Genomic DNA, 16,576 nt, shown 5'->3' with positions numbered 1-16,576 from the left:
ATAATTATGCTGAAAATTATTTGATGCTGTGGTTCTTAAAATGAAATGGAGCTTTAGGGTTGATTCTTCTACAGTCTGTGGGTTGAACCATTCACTGCTGAAATACAGGGTGCTTTTCAAATGGATGGCTGAATCACTTCCTACACTAGTTCCTGCTCCGCATCAAATGCTAGAATGAGTCTGTGTAGTTATGCATGCATAACTATTTCAGAAAGGTTTCTGCCCCTGCAGGAGCTGCACAAAATTACTATTAAAAGTATAAGTTAAATAGTAATTTATATGTGTTTATCTTATTATTACCTATTTTTAGGGGTGCTCCGATTGATTGGCAGCCAATTGCTATCAGCTGATAATCACTTTGGGAAGTTTGATTGGCAGTAGATCTCATATATGGATCTCAAGCTAAAGACACCTGTGTTACATCCTATAATGCTAAAGAGGAGGTACAATTCTGATTCTTTATTAAATAACTTCCTAAGAAATTTGAGAAATTGGACAATTTAGTGTAATTCATTTAACAAAAAATAAATAATGCCATATATGTGTGTGTGTATGTGTGTGTGTTAGAAAAGCATTTTCAAAACTTATAAGCAGAAACGTAATTGCAACTAGGTGTAGCTGCAGGTTTTGAGGAAATGACCCATATTTGCTGCCTCTATCCGAGTCCCTGGTACGACTGTGCCTTATTTCACTTTCCTCCATGTGATTGTGGGCTGCCACTGACTCATGACCGAAGATTGATGATAGTATTAACAGACTTAACAGGTGCCTTTTGCATTGTTAGCACTTGGCTGATATTTAATAATTATTATAGTGATCTTATTCCCTTAAGCTATACGCATTATTGTTAATACCAACAAGTGAGTTAGTCCATTTTATTTTTGTGGTGTCTGAAGTGATTAGAAAGTCTTAGTCACAGTTCCAATGGACTAAATGTAATAAATTGTAAAAAAAAGACTTCTGTTTCTGAAATGTATTCTAAATGTTTATCTGAATTCTTTCATTGTGAAGCTTCTGAGTTCTTGCAAGTTGTTTTCCACTTATTTGTACTTGTTTGAATGATGAATCTCAGACCATATGTTGTTTGATGGAAGCATCCAGCCCGACTTCTGAACATATACAACCTATACCAATGGCTGACTTCAGACATCCTCAATCAGTGAGTGCTGTCCTCTGTGCTGTTAAACCCACACACTCCTGTAACGGCAGCACAGGGTCTTTACGCCACTCACGACAGGTCAGTCAACCGCTCTCAGGATTTCTTTTTGTTCCCAATCCCTGGAGTTCTGCATTGGGAGAGAAAAAAAAAAAAAAAAAGTATAAAGTTATGTTACCAATTATGTTTTTAAGAGGAAATTACAATTCATATGTTAATAACCAGAACAAAAAGAAATCCTGAGAGCGGTTGACTGACCTGTCGTGAGTGGCGTAAAGACCCTGTGCTGCCGTTACAGGAGTGTGTGGGTTTAACAGCAGATCAAATCAAAACCAATGCAATGTTTTTCTCTTTTAGAGATATTTTGTATTAGATAAGGGGGTTCTCCAATATTCAAAGACCCAACAGGATGTAAGCAAAACTACTATCTCTTATTATAGTGATTAAAATCACAATGTAGTAATGTCCTTTTCTCAAATCCGTAGATTGTCAGAGGCAAGTTTTACGGTGCTTTAGATGTTAGTCTTGCGGTCATGTCTGTGAATAGGAAATCTAAGCGCATCGATCTTGATGCTGGCGACAGCTTGTACCATGTGAAGGTATGTATATGTAGAACTAAGAATGTTAGAGTAGTAGTGATTTGATGTTGTAAATCATTACAGTATCTCATGTTGCCCACATTAGCTGAGTCTGAATCTAGTAAATAAATCCTCAATAAATAAACAAGAGTGTCCAAATTGCACTCAAACCATTATAACCAACATTCATTATATGCTTCAAGAAAAACAGTGCATTATTAAAGATATTATTTTAATTTACAATTTAAATGACAACTGTTTTGTAATATTTGCTGTCTGCCGAGTGTCTGAATGTCTTGCACAGAAAATTGTAGGGCTGGATGATATGCTCAATTTATATCATGATATATTTCTTAATTACGGTCGATACGATAAAATTTAGATATTGATTTGAACAGTAGCCTATTTAAAAAAAAAAAAAAGCCTCAAAAACTGCCAAGAACAGCCACAACAGATGTCTGTACCTACAAATTTATGAAAAACTAATTTGCCAGATCGATAAAACCTATTCCTATAAAACTATGTAATATTTTTGGTGGAAAATATGGCACAAATAAATAAATATTCACCTTTTAGTATTTAGCCTTAATACAAACAAGACATGTGGAATCACTGTCAAATAAACCTCTCCGACTCGCCTCATTAATATTAATATCTTTAACTTCAAAATATAGGCTACCAAACTGTACACTACCAGTCAAAAGTTTTTGAACAGTAAGATCTTTAATGTTTTTTTTTTAAAGAATTATCTTCTGCTCACCAAGCCAGCACTTATTTGATCCAAAATACAGCAAAAAACATTAACATTTTGGAATGTTTATACCATTTAAAATATCTTTTCTATTTAAACACATTTTAAAAATTTAATTTATTCCTGTGATTTCAAAGCTGAGCTTTAACATAATTACTCCAGTCACATGATCCTTCAGAAATCATTCTAATATTGATTGGCTGCTCAAAAACATTTGTTGAAAAGAGCGGAGTAGATTTTTTTTTTTTTCAGGTTTCTTTGATGAAAAGAAAGTTTAGAAGAACAGCATCGTATTTCTATCTGAAATATAAACAAGGTTGGGGAGTAATGGAATACATGTAAAGGTGTTACGTAATCAGGAGGATACAAAAATCCAGTAACTGTAATCCGTTACAGTTACATCAAAAAACGTAGTAATCAGATTATAGTTACATTTTGAAAAAAGGGGGAATACTTTCAGGATTACAATGGTTTCATTTAAAACTAAATAAATCCGTATTTTGGCATAATAACACGATATTAAGCGCAGCTTGATTAATGACTCGCGCGAGTTATATCTATTAAGAGAAAAATTAGATTAATTTTGTATAGAAAAGGCTAAGAGGGCCTTTATTAGATCTAGGGCCAAATGGCTAGAAGTCGGAGAAAAAAACTCTGCTTGCTTTTTCAATTTGGAAAAAAAAGAGCCGAACTTAAAAAAATTTCCTCTTTGTATATTGACAACACTCTTATATCAGATGACAAAAAAAAAATCAGACTTTTACCAAAAATTATATACATCATATTTTAATCCTGTCTCTAGTGATTTATTTCTTAACAAGATACAACCTTTCACTCCTAGTATAAGTATAAATGGCAAAAACCTTTGTGAAGAGGAGATGTCATTTAAAAGAATTAGATGATATCATTAAGAAAACACCTTTTAACAAAAGCCCAAGACCTGATGGTTTACCATTTGAGTTTTACAGATGTTTTTGGGAAGAAATACGTGGGTTTATTTTGAATGTGTTCAATGAGTGTGCAGCAAATGGAGAACTTACAGAATCTATGAAACAGGGAGTAATTACTCTAATTCCAAAACCAAATAAAGATGTTTTGTATTTAGATAACTGGCGCCCAATCACACTGCTTAACTCTATATATGCCAATAGGTTAAAACCATGCTTGGAGGAAATCATATCACACAGTCTGGATTTATGAAAGGAAGAAATATTTCAAACAATATTAGACTGGTCTTAGACCTTTTAGATTATTCAGATTTAGTAAATGAGGAAGCTCTTATTTTGTTTTTAGATTTTTATAAGGCTTTCGATACAGTAGAGCACAATTTCATGCATCAAGCTCTTAATCATTTTGGTTTTGGCCCAACTTTTACAAATATGATGCACACACTCTATAATAATATCTCAAGTAGTGTTTCTTTATCCGGTGGTACGTCTTCTCGTTTTGGCATCCAAAGAGGCATTAGACAGGGATGCCCTATTTTCCCCATTTTTATTAGTAGCTGAAACTTTGAATCTTTACACTCTGCATTGCTCTTAAATCAAAGGTATTGAGATAGGAGATTTTACTTTAACGATTAGTCAATTTGCTGATGACACTTGTTTATTTTTGAAAAACATAGATCAGGTCCCTGTTATTCTGGAGGCACCCAAATTGTTCTCTGATGCCTCAGGTCTATCTGTGAATCAGTCTAAGAGTGAGATTATGGCTATACACCAACTAGAAGACTCAAGTATATCTGGAATACAGGTTAAACAATTAGTTAGATACTTGGGTATTGTAATTAGTAAATCAGACACAGAGAGACTAAGAGAGAATTTTACGCAAAGATTACAAAAAACAAGAAATATCTTTAACTGTTGGCTCCAAAGAAATTTATCTATTCAAGGTCGTGTATTGATTTCAAAGGCTGAAGGGATCTCCAGAATTGTATATCCAGCATTATCTCTTTATGTAGATTCTAAAATGTGTGCCGCAGTTGATAACATTTTATTTAAATTGATTTGGAGAGGTAAAACAAAATATACTAAAAGAAAAACCATAATCAGAAGTGTATCAGAAGGAGGACTTAATGCTTTAGACTTGGACACTATCAATAATATATTTAAAAATAACTGGATCAAAAACTGTCTTTGTGAAAATAACCTTCCATGGTTCTTTATTCCCAATCTAATCTTCAAAGAATGTGGTGGTCTTAATATTCTACTTGCTTGTGATTTTAAATGTACTTAACTCCCAATTAAGTTGTCTAACTTTCACAAACAAGCTTTGAATGCATGGAAATTAGTTTACAAACACAATTTCTCTCCACATTCCTTGTAATAACCAGTATATATTATTCAAAAACAAATCAATTTTTTGGAGCGATTGGTTTAACAAAGGTTTAATTTTTGTTACAGAATTGATAAATCAATCAGGTGACCTTTATAATTATAATGAATTTGTTAATTATTTTGGGACAAGTCTTCTAAAGAATATTTTAAACTCATTCACTGTATCTCCCCGAAACTACTTTATCTTATAAAAAAACGAAAAGATGTATAATCCTGTAATTGGTTATCTTCCTAGTCTGAATGTTGGGGGTCTTTCCATTAGAGACAAAAAAATTTAATTATATATATATATATATATATATATATATATATATATATATATATATATATATATATATATATATATATATATATATATATTAGAAGAATTTTAACTAAAGAAAAAAGTTCTTCACCTAAGGCAATGGTGAAGTGGAAACAGGATTACCACTTCATTGGTTTTAAGAATTTGTGGTCAGATATAAATAAATATGTAATTCCTAATAAAGTCAAAGAAACTCACTTTAAAATAATAAACCGATACTATCCATGTAATGATTTTATTAGTAAGTTTAAAGAAGGGTTTTCGCCATTATGTAGTTTCTGTAAAGAAGAAAATGTAACAATTGTACACTTATTTTTCAGTTGTAATTATACTAAATTATTTTGGTCCCAAGTTTCTTGGTTTCTTTTTGAGTTATTTTATAAGTTTGTCACAATAACCGATGTAATGGTCTTGTTTATTGATTGTGCTACTGGTTTATTGGAAATGGATAATATTATTAAACTTCTTACTCTGTTAGGAAAATATCATTTACATAAAGCAAAATGTATATCGACTGTACCAAATGGTAGACTTTTTTAATTTTTTTGGTATCTCAATAATAATAATAAAAAAAAGCAGTTGATGATAGCCATTGACTTATGAATGGCAGAAGAGTATTATAGATGTATGAAAAAAATACTATGAAAGTCAATGGCTACTGTAAACTGTTTGCTTGCAAACAATCTTCAAAAAATATATATTTTGTGTTTAACAGGAAACTCATTCATAACATCTTTGAGGGAGAGTAAATGATGACAATTTATATTATTGGGTGAATTTAAAAAAAACGTTTAATCTTTTCATGTCTAAATAAAATAATCTTATTTGTGTGTGTTTTTTTTTTTCTCGTAATTTTCTAGCATTAAATATAAAACTTTATCAGTAAATGTAATGTTTAAAACTAAAAAAAAAAAAAAGTCACGTGTGCCACCTGCTGGTGCATGCGCAAATAACAGCTGTCTGCAATCTCCTAAGTCTCCTGCAAAAACCTATGGCAAAAACGCGTTCATTTCATGGAAATCCCGCTGCTATTTTGTTTAAAAAGAAGAAATTGCAAACAACGTTGTACAGTGCAAACTGTGCCTTCCAGCAAAGAAAACACTTTCTTCATTGAAGGATTCGACATCCAACCTAAAGGAGCATTTGCACTTTTAAAAATTAGTTTTCTAATTGATAAAATAAAATAATTGTATTCTCTATTATCCTTTTGAAGAAACATTTTCCATTGTCTAAAAATGTTTCTTATTATATTTTCATTGGAAAAAAATTGAATTTGTATTCTCTATTTTCCTGTTGAAGAAACATTTCCTTAAAATTATTTCTTATTATATTTTCTATTATATATTATTATAATAATCTGTAATACCAATACCATGCACTAGATGTCTGTATAGTCCTTTACATATATATTAATTCAGGGCTGTGAAATTCTTAATTAATAAATGTTGTTGTTTTAAAAAAATAATATTTGACCTTGAAGTAATCCAAAAGTAATCAGTTATACTTTCATATTGTGGTCCTTGGATTACGTTACTGAATACTTTTTTTATGAAGTAATTAGTAACTGTAACAGAATACATTTTTAAAGTAACCCTCCCAAGCCTGAATATAAATCTTATGTAACATTATAAATGTCTTTCGACATAATTTATCAACTTAAAGCATCCTTGTTAAATGTAAGTAGTTTCTATAATAATATTGAAAAAAAAAAAAAAAAACTTTTGAAGCTTTATTTCAGATAAATGCTGACCTTTGGAACTTTCATCAAAGAATCCTGAAAAAAATGTACTCCACTGTTATTGACAATCAGCAAATTGTCATAATAGAATGATTTCTGAAGATCATGTGGCACTGAAGACTGTATTGTTTACATTTTACATATTACATTTTAAAAAGCTGTTATTTGAAATGGTAAAAATATTTAAAAATTGTACTGCTTTTGGTGTATTTTAGATCAGAAGATGATGATAAAAAAAGTAAAACCGTATTGTTTAAAAACCTTTGATGTAGGCTGATTATTCTTATAGATTGAAATGTGCTTCAACTGGACTAAAGAGTTTGAAACGTGCTCCAAGCTGCTTCAGAAAACAAAACAAAAATTGAGCAACAACAAAAACATATGTTGCTGGAGACAGGGCTTATTGAAAATGCAAACTGATTGTCTGCCAGCAGAAGGGGCTGTAAGAGCGGCAGAACCAGCGGTTTCTCAGGTAATGGCTGTAATCAAAGCAGCTCCACTCATGAACACTGCTTTATCAGATGAAATGAAAATGCAATTAAAAAAAAAAAAAAAAAATTTGGAATCCAGAAAAATTCAAATGGAAAAAACGGAATTTGAAAAAAAAAAAAAAAAACTGATTTCATAGTTCCGTACAGCCATTCAGAACTTCTACTAGCCAAAACAAATAAACCAGGGGACGGAATCACAAGAACGTTCTTAAGAAAAAATGGCAGTTGATTTAATAAATAAAATGTAAGAATATTTTGTATTCCAAAATGTTTCTTAATATTCTTTTTTTTTTCTCTTATGATTGTTCCTAAGACTTTATACTTAAAAGGAATATTCTTAAAAATCTATGTAAATAACTTAAATTTAAGTGCCCCTAACTTGTCTTAAAACCCAAATAGTTATGATTGTTGATGTTTATTGGGTTATTTCAAATGAATTTCTATATTTAATCACAACTACACTAGTTACATATGATACATAGTAGGACTATATAGGACAGTGATGTAAACCATGGCCATTCATGATTGTGTAAAGTGACCATTTGCTGTATTTCAAATTCAGTAACAACTCTACACAATTAAGTCTGATAGGGATCTCTTTTTTTTTAAAATTTAGCCTATAAATAAAACAATCTTTTGCAGTATACAGCACGATTGCACCCATATACAGGACGCATTTATTGTAGGAGCGCACACACACATACTGGAAGCATTCACTCAGAAAGAGCACAACAACAACCGTACAAAAATGTATGAAACTGATTGCTGCTTCTTGAGACCATCTTTTTAAAAGTAACTTCAAAAACATGGCACATAAAAATGTCAAGCCGAGCGTCACTCAAGCCAGTTCCCATTCCTTTTACTGTCAGTTTGCTGATGTAAGTGTTTCTCAATGGAAGCAATATGGCATGTCGCAGAAAAAAGCTAACGGCTACTTCTCGGATCTGTAGAATGATGCTCAAAAGTCTTAGACATGCCGTATTAATCAAGGCTTTGAACCAGTGCAAGGAACGAAAACGAAAACCGGAAACAAACAAAATTTTGACAGAAACGGAAACAAAATCTAATTTTATGGTTCTGAACAGAATCAATTTACAGGCCATTTACAGGTTAATAATTATTTATTATTTATTATTTATTTTATTATACCATTTTAATATTTAAAATTTGCTGTCAACCAATCACAAATTCGAGTAGTCCATCATAAGCAAATGTGATACTGAAGCCAACTCAGCTGTGAGCTCATCATAGGTCAGTCTCAATGGCAATGCACCGCCCTTAGAGTTTATCTGAGGATAGTGTAAGATGAATTCAACAGATCACACCTGCAGCGCTTCTGTGAATGAAGAAAACTGAAAAACTATAGGCTTATACAAAAACGAATATAGGCATATACAGTATTGTTCAAAATAATAGCAGTACAATGTGACTAACCAGAATAATCAAGGTTTTTAGTATATTTTTTATTGCTACGTGGCAAACAAGTTACCAGTAGGTTCAGTAGATTGTCAGAAAACAAACAAGACCCAGCATTCATGATATGCACGCTCTTAAGGCTGTGCAATTGGGCAATTAGTTGAAAGGGGTGTGTTCAAAAAAATAGCAGTGTCTACCTTTGACTGTACAAACTCAAAACTATTTTGTACAAACATTTTTTTTTTCTGGGATTTAGCAATCCTGTGAATCACTAAACTAATATTTAGTTGTATGACCACAGTTTTTTAAAACTGCTTGACATCTGTGTGGCATGGAGTCAACCAACTTGTGGCACCTCTCAGCTGTTATTCCACTCCATGATTCTTTAACAACATTCATTCACATTTCTTGGTTTTGCTTCAGAAACAGCATTTTTGATATCACCCCACAAGTTCTCAATTGGATTAAGGTCTGGAGATTGGGCTGGCCACTCCATAACATTAATTTTGTTGGTTTGGAACCAAGACTTTGCCCGTTTACTAGTGTGTTTTGGGTCATTGTCTTGTTGAAACAACCATTTCAAGGGCATGTCCTCTTCAGCATAGGGCAACATGACCTCTTCAAGTATTTTAACACATGCAAACTGATCCATGATCCCTGGTATGCGATAAATAGGCCCAACACCATAGTAGGAGAAACATGCCCATATCATGATGCTTGCACCTCCATGCTTCACTGTCTTCACTGTGTACTGTGGCTTGAATTCAGAGTTTGGGGGTCGTCTCACAAACTGCCTGTGGCCCTTGGACCCAAAAAGAACAATTTTACTCTCATCAGTCCACAAAATGTTCCTCCATTTCTCTTTAGGCCAGTTGATGTGTTCTTTGGCAAATTGTAACCTCTTCTGCACATGCCTTTTTTTTAACAGAGGGACTTTGCGGGGGATTCTTGAAAATAGATTAGCTTCACACAGACGTCTTCTAACTGTCACAGTACTTACAGGTAACTCCAGACTGTCTTTGATCATCCTGGAGGTGATCATTGGCTGAGCCTTTGCCATTCTGGTTATTCTTCTATCCATTTTGATGGTTGTCTTCCGTTTTCTTCCACGTCTCTCTGGTTTTGCTCTCCATTTTAAGGCATTGGAGATCATTTTAGCTGAACAGCCTATCATTTTTTGCACCTCTTTATAGGTTTTCCCCTCTCTAATCAACTTTTTAATCAAAGTACGCTGTTCTTCTGAACAATGTCTTGAACGACCCATTTTCCTCAGCTTTCAAATGCATGTTCAACAAGTGTTGGCTTCATCCTTAAATAGGGGCCACCTGATTCACACCTGTTTCTTCACAAAATTGATGACCTCAGTGATTGAATGCCACACTGCTATTTTTTTTAACACATCCCTTTCAACTAATTCAACTAATTGCCCAATTGCACAGCCTTAAGAGCGTGCATATCATGAATGCTGGGTCTCATTTGTTTTCTGAGAATCTACTGAACCTACTGGTAACTTGTTTGCCACGTAGCAATAAAAAAATATACGAAAAACCTTGATTATTCTGGTTAGTCACATTGTACTGCTATTATTTTGAACAATACTGTACACTAAATATATGTAATCTATTTAAATCATATTGACAGATTAACGAAATGAAAGAAAAAATGTGCTAAATTACATTTCATTGTGATGTGTTCCAAAGTTTTCGGAAAGGAAAATGAAACCGCAGAGAAATGTTTTCTTTATTTTACAAAAGCTTTACAGTTTTAATTATTTAGCAGAAGTTTGACAGCTTTAATATCTTGCTTCTGTAAAACCAAACAGCGTTGGTATGACCTTACGCGCTGACACAACATAATTTTGCTATATTGAAGCCTGTTCATTACAAAATAAAATACAGTTTAAAAAAACAAAGTAACACTGCTCCGTTGTACAATGTTGCGTTCAGTGTGACCACACCTCACTGTGCTGATATAGCCGATGTGCAGGATGATGTTTTATGTCGATGGAAGTACAAATATTTTAGCATACAGATACATCGGGAACATGGAACCATTTGCCCAATGAGAGTGGTAGGCATCAGCTTCACCTTAATTATTATTATTTTTTTGTCTTTTTTTTTCCTTGTCTTTTTGAGTAAAGAAATTGCTGTATAATAATAATAATAATAATAATAATAATAATAATAATAATAATAATAATAATAATAATAATTATTATTATTATTATTATTATTATTATTATTATTATTATTATTAGGCAAATTATAGGCAAAGAATATTGATTTAAACAAATGTTATTAACCGGTATTTCTTCCTCCCGAACCGGAATGGTACTAATATCAGAGGAACGCAGGAACGTAAATGTTAAAATATTGATTCTGCTCTGAGTGAACAGATTAGATTTTTTTTTTTTTTTTTTTCAAGCCCTGGTATTAATCAAACACTAGAAAGTGGGAATGGGTTGAAAAGTGGCCTCTTGTCTCCTCAACAGTCTTAACGGAGCTACTCCAGCAGAGCATTTGCTTGACTAACTTGAACACTAACTTGATTGGTCATTCAAAAGATGAACAGACGATTCTGTGGTTGGCAAAACAGCTCATCATTAGACCTAAACGTGGGATGTGAGGCCTCTTCTAGGGGAGTGTCTCTGACAGCGATGACATGCAAAATGATAGAATAAAATTTAATCATAACACATTGGATTTGCTTGTGAAAAACTCTAATTGTAACTATTTGTTTGTGGGTGCGTTGACTTGTCTCCTCCTTCCAGGCAAAGAGTGATGATATCTTCTATATCTGGCTAACCAAACTGACTGCCCATCGGCATTTCAAGAAGAACGAGGCTATAAACCTACACCAGGGGGTCCTTCAAGCCCTCTCGACAGGAAACGGCAGCACTTTGCCTGCCACGAGTCTTGCACAGAGAAACAGAGCGATGGTGGGCATTAATGTTCATCTTAAATGTGATTTTGCTTTTGAAAAAAAAAGTAATGTTTTTTTTTCTTTTTTTTTTCACTGGTTTGAATTTTCCCCATTGAGAGGTTCTGAACTTTTCTCTTATCTAGATGCCACATTATCAGAGCTCACCATCATTGTTTGGGTCAGAGATGCAGGTTTTCCCATCAGCCTCTTCATCTCGAGGAAATACTAAAGTTTCTGATTGGCTCAAAAAGACACAGGAAGCTGACTTTTGCCAGCAAGGTATGCAATACTAATACCTTTTTTTAATTTAGCATGAGTATATGGAGTCAGTGTAGGTCCTGAAGAAATGTCATTTAAATCGACATTATAAAACACTAGAAAAATTTGGGACAACTTTTATATATGCATTTTGAGAATCTTCAGTGTTTGCAATTAGTGTTGTCAAAAGATCCAGTACATAGTTGAAAGTTACGGTAACAGGTTTTTTAAAGAACTGATAGTACCTTGTACCCGGTCAACCTGGTTCTTGATGTGCTATTCGAAAGGTGTGCAGATGCGCTCTCTTAATCCTCATGTTGTGATCGGGTCTTTTTTGCCCCGAGAAGTTTCTTTTTCCCGAAAAAGATTTTTGAAGATTTTTTTCCTTGTTACACTTGTGGTGCTCCAGGGCAAAAATGACCCAGACTCAAAAAATTGCTTAAATCATTCATTATGCTATATTATCACCAAAGATTGGTGACACACTGGCTGCGTGGCGTGAGTGTGGCGTTTCTGCTGCGTGTCAGTTGCGTGACGGCTGCCTCACGTTTTCTGTGTCCTTAAACACCATAATCATGCCTGGCGCGCTGCTGCTACTGTAGGTGACATAGAGGGAGGCAGCCGACAGACCAGGATCTTGTCTTCACTACAACAATATCTACACTTCATGTTGAGCATAAATATAAAGCCTACTGATAAAGGACACCGTCAACAGTATTAACGGTAAAATAGACTATGTTTGACAGGTACAATATGCCAGTGTGTCACCGGCCTAAGGTTTTCAAAAGGCATCACGCGAGTTCGAACATCACTACAACTAGAAAAAAAAACTATTGTAATTCAAACGCAGCTCCCGTCGGCATTTAAACAGACCTTTGCTCTTAATTCCGATCGGTCCAACGCAATAACGAAATCTGAGCAGGTCTAAAAACTGAAACTGCTGATGCTGCAAATCTACACTTTGGAAAAGTTATATATTTTAAATATAAGCAGGCCTACAAGCTGGGATTGGTAATGCTGCACTGTAATCATAGTTATTTATTTATATTTTTCCTTATATTTTATTATGTGATATTGGTTTGAGACTGAGAGTATTTTATTTAGAGGAGAACTTTGCAGCAGTATTTTATTTCATATTCTTTTTTTATTTTATATATATTTTATTAAAAAGTGTCTTTTAAACTTTTTTTGTACAATTTGTTTACACTTTTTATAGTAATGAACAACCTGCAGTTTAATGTTTGGATTTCTTCCCCTTACTGTATGAACCGAACCGTGACTTTAAAACCGAGGTACGTACCGAACTGTTATTTTAGCGTACCGTTACACCCCTATCCTAGGTGTATATGACTTTCTTCTTCAGATGAATCCAGTTTGAGTTATATTGAAAATTGTCCTGGCTATTCAAAGCTGTATCATTGTTGTCCGCGGGTGTTACAATTGAACAGTCCATAAGTCGTCAAATAAAGCACTTCCATCTATAATAAAACGTGCCTCACAGGACTCCGGCGGCTGAATAAAGGTCTTCTGTTTTTGAAAGAAAAATATCCATATTTCAGTGTATGACAGATATCGTGACCGAAAGTGTTTATTACGTTTGAAATATGGATATTTTGTTCACTCCCCAGAGCTGTTTTACAGTTGAATAGCCAATCCGCTGACTGCAATGATAGAGCTTGGAATAGCCTGAACAATTTTTTTATATCTCTAACTGGATTCATCTGAAAGAAGAAAGTCATAAACACCTAGGATGCTTTGAGGGCGAGTAAAACGGTCTAATTTTCATTTTTGGGTGAAGTATCCCTTTAATGTGCTCTTTCTCATACTACAATTAATCAGATGCAAATATAAATACAAAACCAGTCCTAAATGAAGAAAAATTGACAAAAAGATTGAATCCAATGTTTGGTGATAATTAGATTAGATTAGATTCAACTTTATTGTCACTGCACATGTAGGTACAAGGCAACGAAATGCAGTTAGCATCTAACCAGAAGTGCAATAAGCAGTAAGTACAGAATAAAGGTCTATAATATGTACAATAACTATACAGGTAAGTATTATGGACATAATTTACAGATATTAAATACTATAAGCACGATATACAGATAGCTGTACTATGAACATACTATACAGATGGGCTATGTAAAAGTGTATGTACACTATAGGCAGAACTAAGAACATAATTTACAGTATTGCAATGGACAGTAAAGTGCATAGAAAAAAAATATTTCAATGTGCAAATGGATTATACAGTGTTCCTGGATGAACAGACAGTAGTGCAAGTAATAACAAGTTACTTTTTGCTTGTTGTGAGTAAATAAATCAGTGTTGAAGAGGGGGGAGGAGTCTATGTGTGTGGTGTGGGGGGTGTTGAGGGGTGTCAGAGGGCAGAGTTCAGCAAGGAGACAGCTTTAGGGAAAAAGCTGTTCCTGAATCTTGTGGTCCTTGTCCGGAGGCTCCTGAAACGCCTTCCGGAGGGGAGGAGGTTAAACAGTTCGTGGTCAGGGTGAGAGGAGTCCTTGAGAATGCTGCGAGCTCGACGTAGACAGCGTTTCCTCTGGATGTCCTCAAGAGCAGGAAGTGGTGTCCCTGTGATTCGTTGGGCAGTTTTCACCACCCTCTGCAGTGCCTTGCGGTCAGCCACTGAGCAGTTCCCATACCAGACTGTGATGCAACTGGTCAGAATGCTCTCGATCGCACACCGGTAAAAGTTCACCAGGATGGTTGAAGACAGCTGGTTCTTCTTCAGTGTCCTGAGGAAGAAAAGGCGCTGGTGAGCCTTTTTGACGAGGCTGGAGGTGTTTGTAGTCCAGGACAGGTCCTCCGAGATGGTGGTTCCCAGGAACTTGAAGCTGGAGACACGTTCAACAACCATCCCGTTAATGTGGATGGGGTCATGCGTGCTTCCTTTTTTCTTCCTGAAGTCCACAATGAGCTCCTTGGTCTTATTGGTGTTAAGGAGCAGGTTATTGTCAGCGCACCATGTGGCCAGGTGCTGTACCTCTTCCCTGTAGGCAGTCTCATCGTTGTCACTGATGAGGCCAATCACCGTGGTGTGATCTTAATGATGGAGTTGGATCCATGCACAGGCTTGCAGTCGTGGGTATAAAGGGAGTAGAGGAATGGGCTCAGCACACAGCCCTGTGGTACGCCAGTGTTAAGTGTGATGGTGGTGGAGTGGTTGTGGCCTGACCGAACATGCTGAGGCCTGTTGGTCAGAAAGTCCATAATCCAGTTGCAGAGGGAGGTGTTAATGTACAGGTCTCCAAGTTTTGTGGTCAGCTTGGAGGGAATGACGGTGTTAAATGCTGAACTGAAGTCAACAAACAACATCCTAACATACGTGTTGTTATGGTCTAAGTGTGTGAGGGCAGAGTGCAGCACTGTGCATACTGCATCCTCTGTGCTCCCATTTCTGTGGTAGGCAAATTGGTGTGGGTCCAGTGTGGGTGGGAGGCAGTCTTTGAGATGTGCTAGGACCAGTCGCTCGAAGCACTTCATAATGATGGGTGTGAGTGCTACGGGGCAATAGTCATTGAGGCACGTTGGGGAGGAGTGTTTTGGTACTGGCACAATGGATGTGCACTTAAAACATGTAGGCACAGTTGCTTGGATGAGGGACATGTTGAAAATGTCTGTGAAGACCCCTGCAAGCTGCTCTGCACATGCCCTAAGCACACGTCCAGGAATGCCATCAGGGCCAGCAGATCCGTTGATCCGGCTCAGTGCAGTGTGGACATCTGTGGAGGTGAGTTTGAGAGGTTGGTGGTCTGAAGAGGCTGAGATTTTGGTGGCCGTCTCCTTGCTGTCGCTGTTGAAGCGAGCATAAAAGTAATTTAGCTCGTTAAGGAAGAAGACGTCCGTGACTGTTGGTGTGGAGTTGCTTGACTTGTAGTCACTGATGATCTGGATGCCCTGCCACATGCGTCGGGGGTCAGAGTTGGAAAAGGGTTCCTCTACCTTCAACTTGTAGCAGTACTTCGCCTTTTTGATGCCCCTTTTCAGGTTAGCCCTGGATTTACTGTAGGCCTGAGCGTCGTCTGACCTGAAAGCGGTGTTGCGGGCTTTCAGCAGAAGTCGCACCTCCTTGTTCATCCATGGCTTCTGATTAGGGTATGTTGTTATCTGTTTTTCTGTTGTTACACTGTCAATGGTGGAGTTGATGTGATCCAGTACAGAGGAGGTGTAGATGTCAATGTCCGTGTGAGAGCCACAGCCAGCCTGTGAAGCAAACATACTCCAGTCAGTGTGTTGAAACCTGTCTTGAAGTAAAGAGTCAGCTCCAGTTGGCCACACTTTGATGGTCCTCACTGATGGCTTCACACGGTTGATGAGGGGTGAATACTTAGGGGTGAGAAACAAAGAAAGGTGATCAGACTGTCCGAGGTGGGGGAGGGGGCTCGCGATGTAAGCTCCATTAATGTTTGTATAAACATGATCCAAAGTTTTGTCTCCTCTGGTGTGGCAGGAAACATGCTGGTGAAATTTGGGGAGTACTGTTTTTAATTTGCAGTGATTAAAATCACCCGCGACAATAAAAGCAGCCTCCGGGTGAGCAGTCTGTTGTTTACTAATGGCTGCATGAAATTCGTTCAAAGCAAGCTTGGCATTAGCATCCGGTGG

The 16,576-nt window shown here is 35.8% G+C and overlaps 1 pseudogene; it reads left to right on the top strand.

Annotated features, from left to right (window-relative positions):
- Positions 1–1,132: 1,132 nt before the first annotated feature.
- The window catches only part of LOC113068209 (oxysterol-binding protein-related protein 6-like), a 168,015-nt pseudogene continuing 152,571 nt past the window's right edge, over positions 1,133–16,576 (top strand).

The sequence above is a fragment of the Carassius auratus genome, linkage group LG44F (assembly GCF_003368295.1).
Source record: "Carassius auratus strain Wakin linkage group LG44F, ASM336829v1, whole genome shotgun sequence".
Classification (NCBI taxonomy): domain Eukaryota; kingdom Metazoa; phylum Chordata; class Actinopteri; order Cypriniformes; family Cyprinidae; genus Carassius; species Carassius auratus.
Note: the sequence above shows the minus strand (reverse complement) of the source record. Positions and strands in the feature narration are given on the sequence as shown.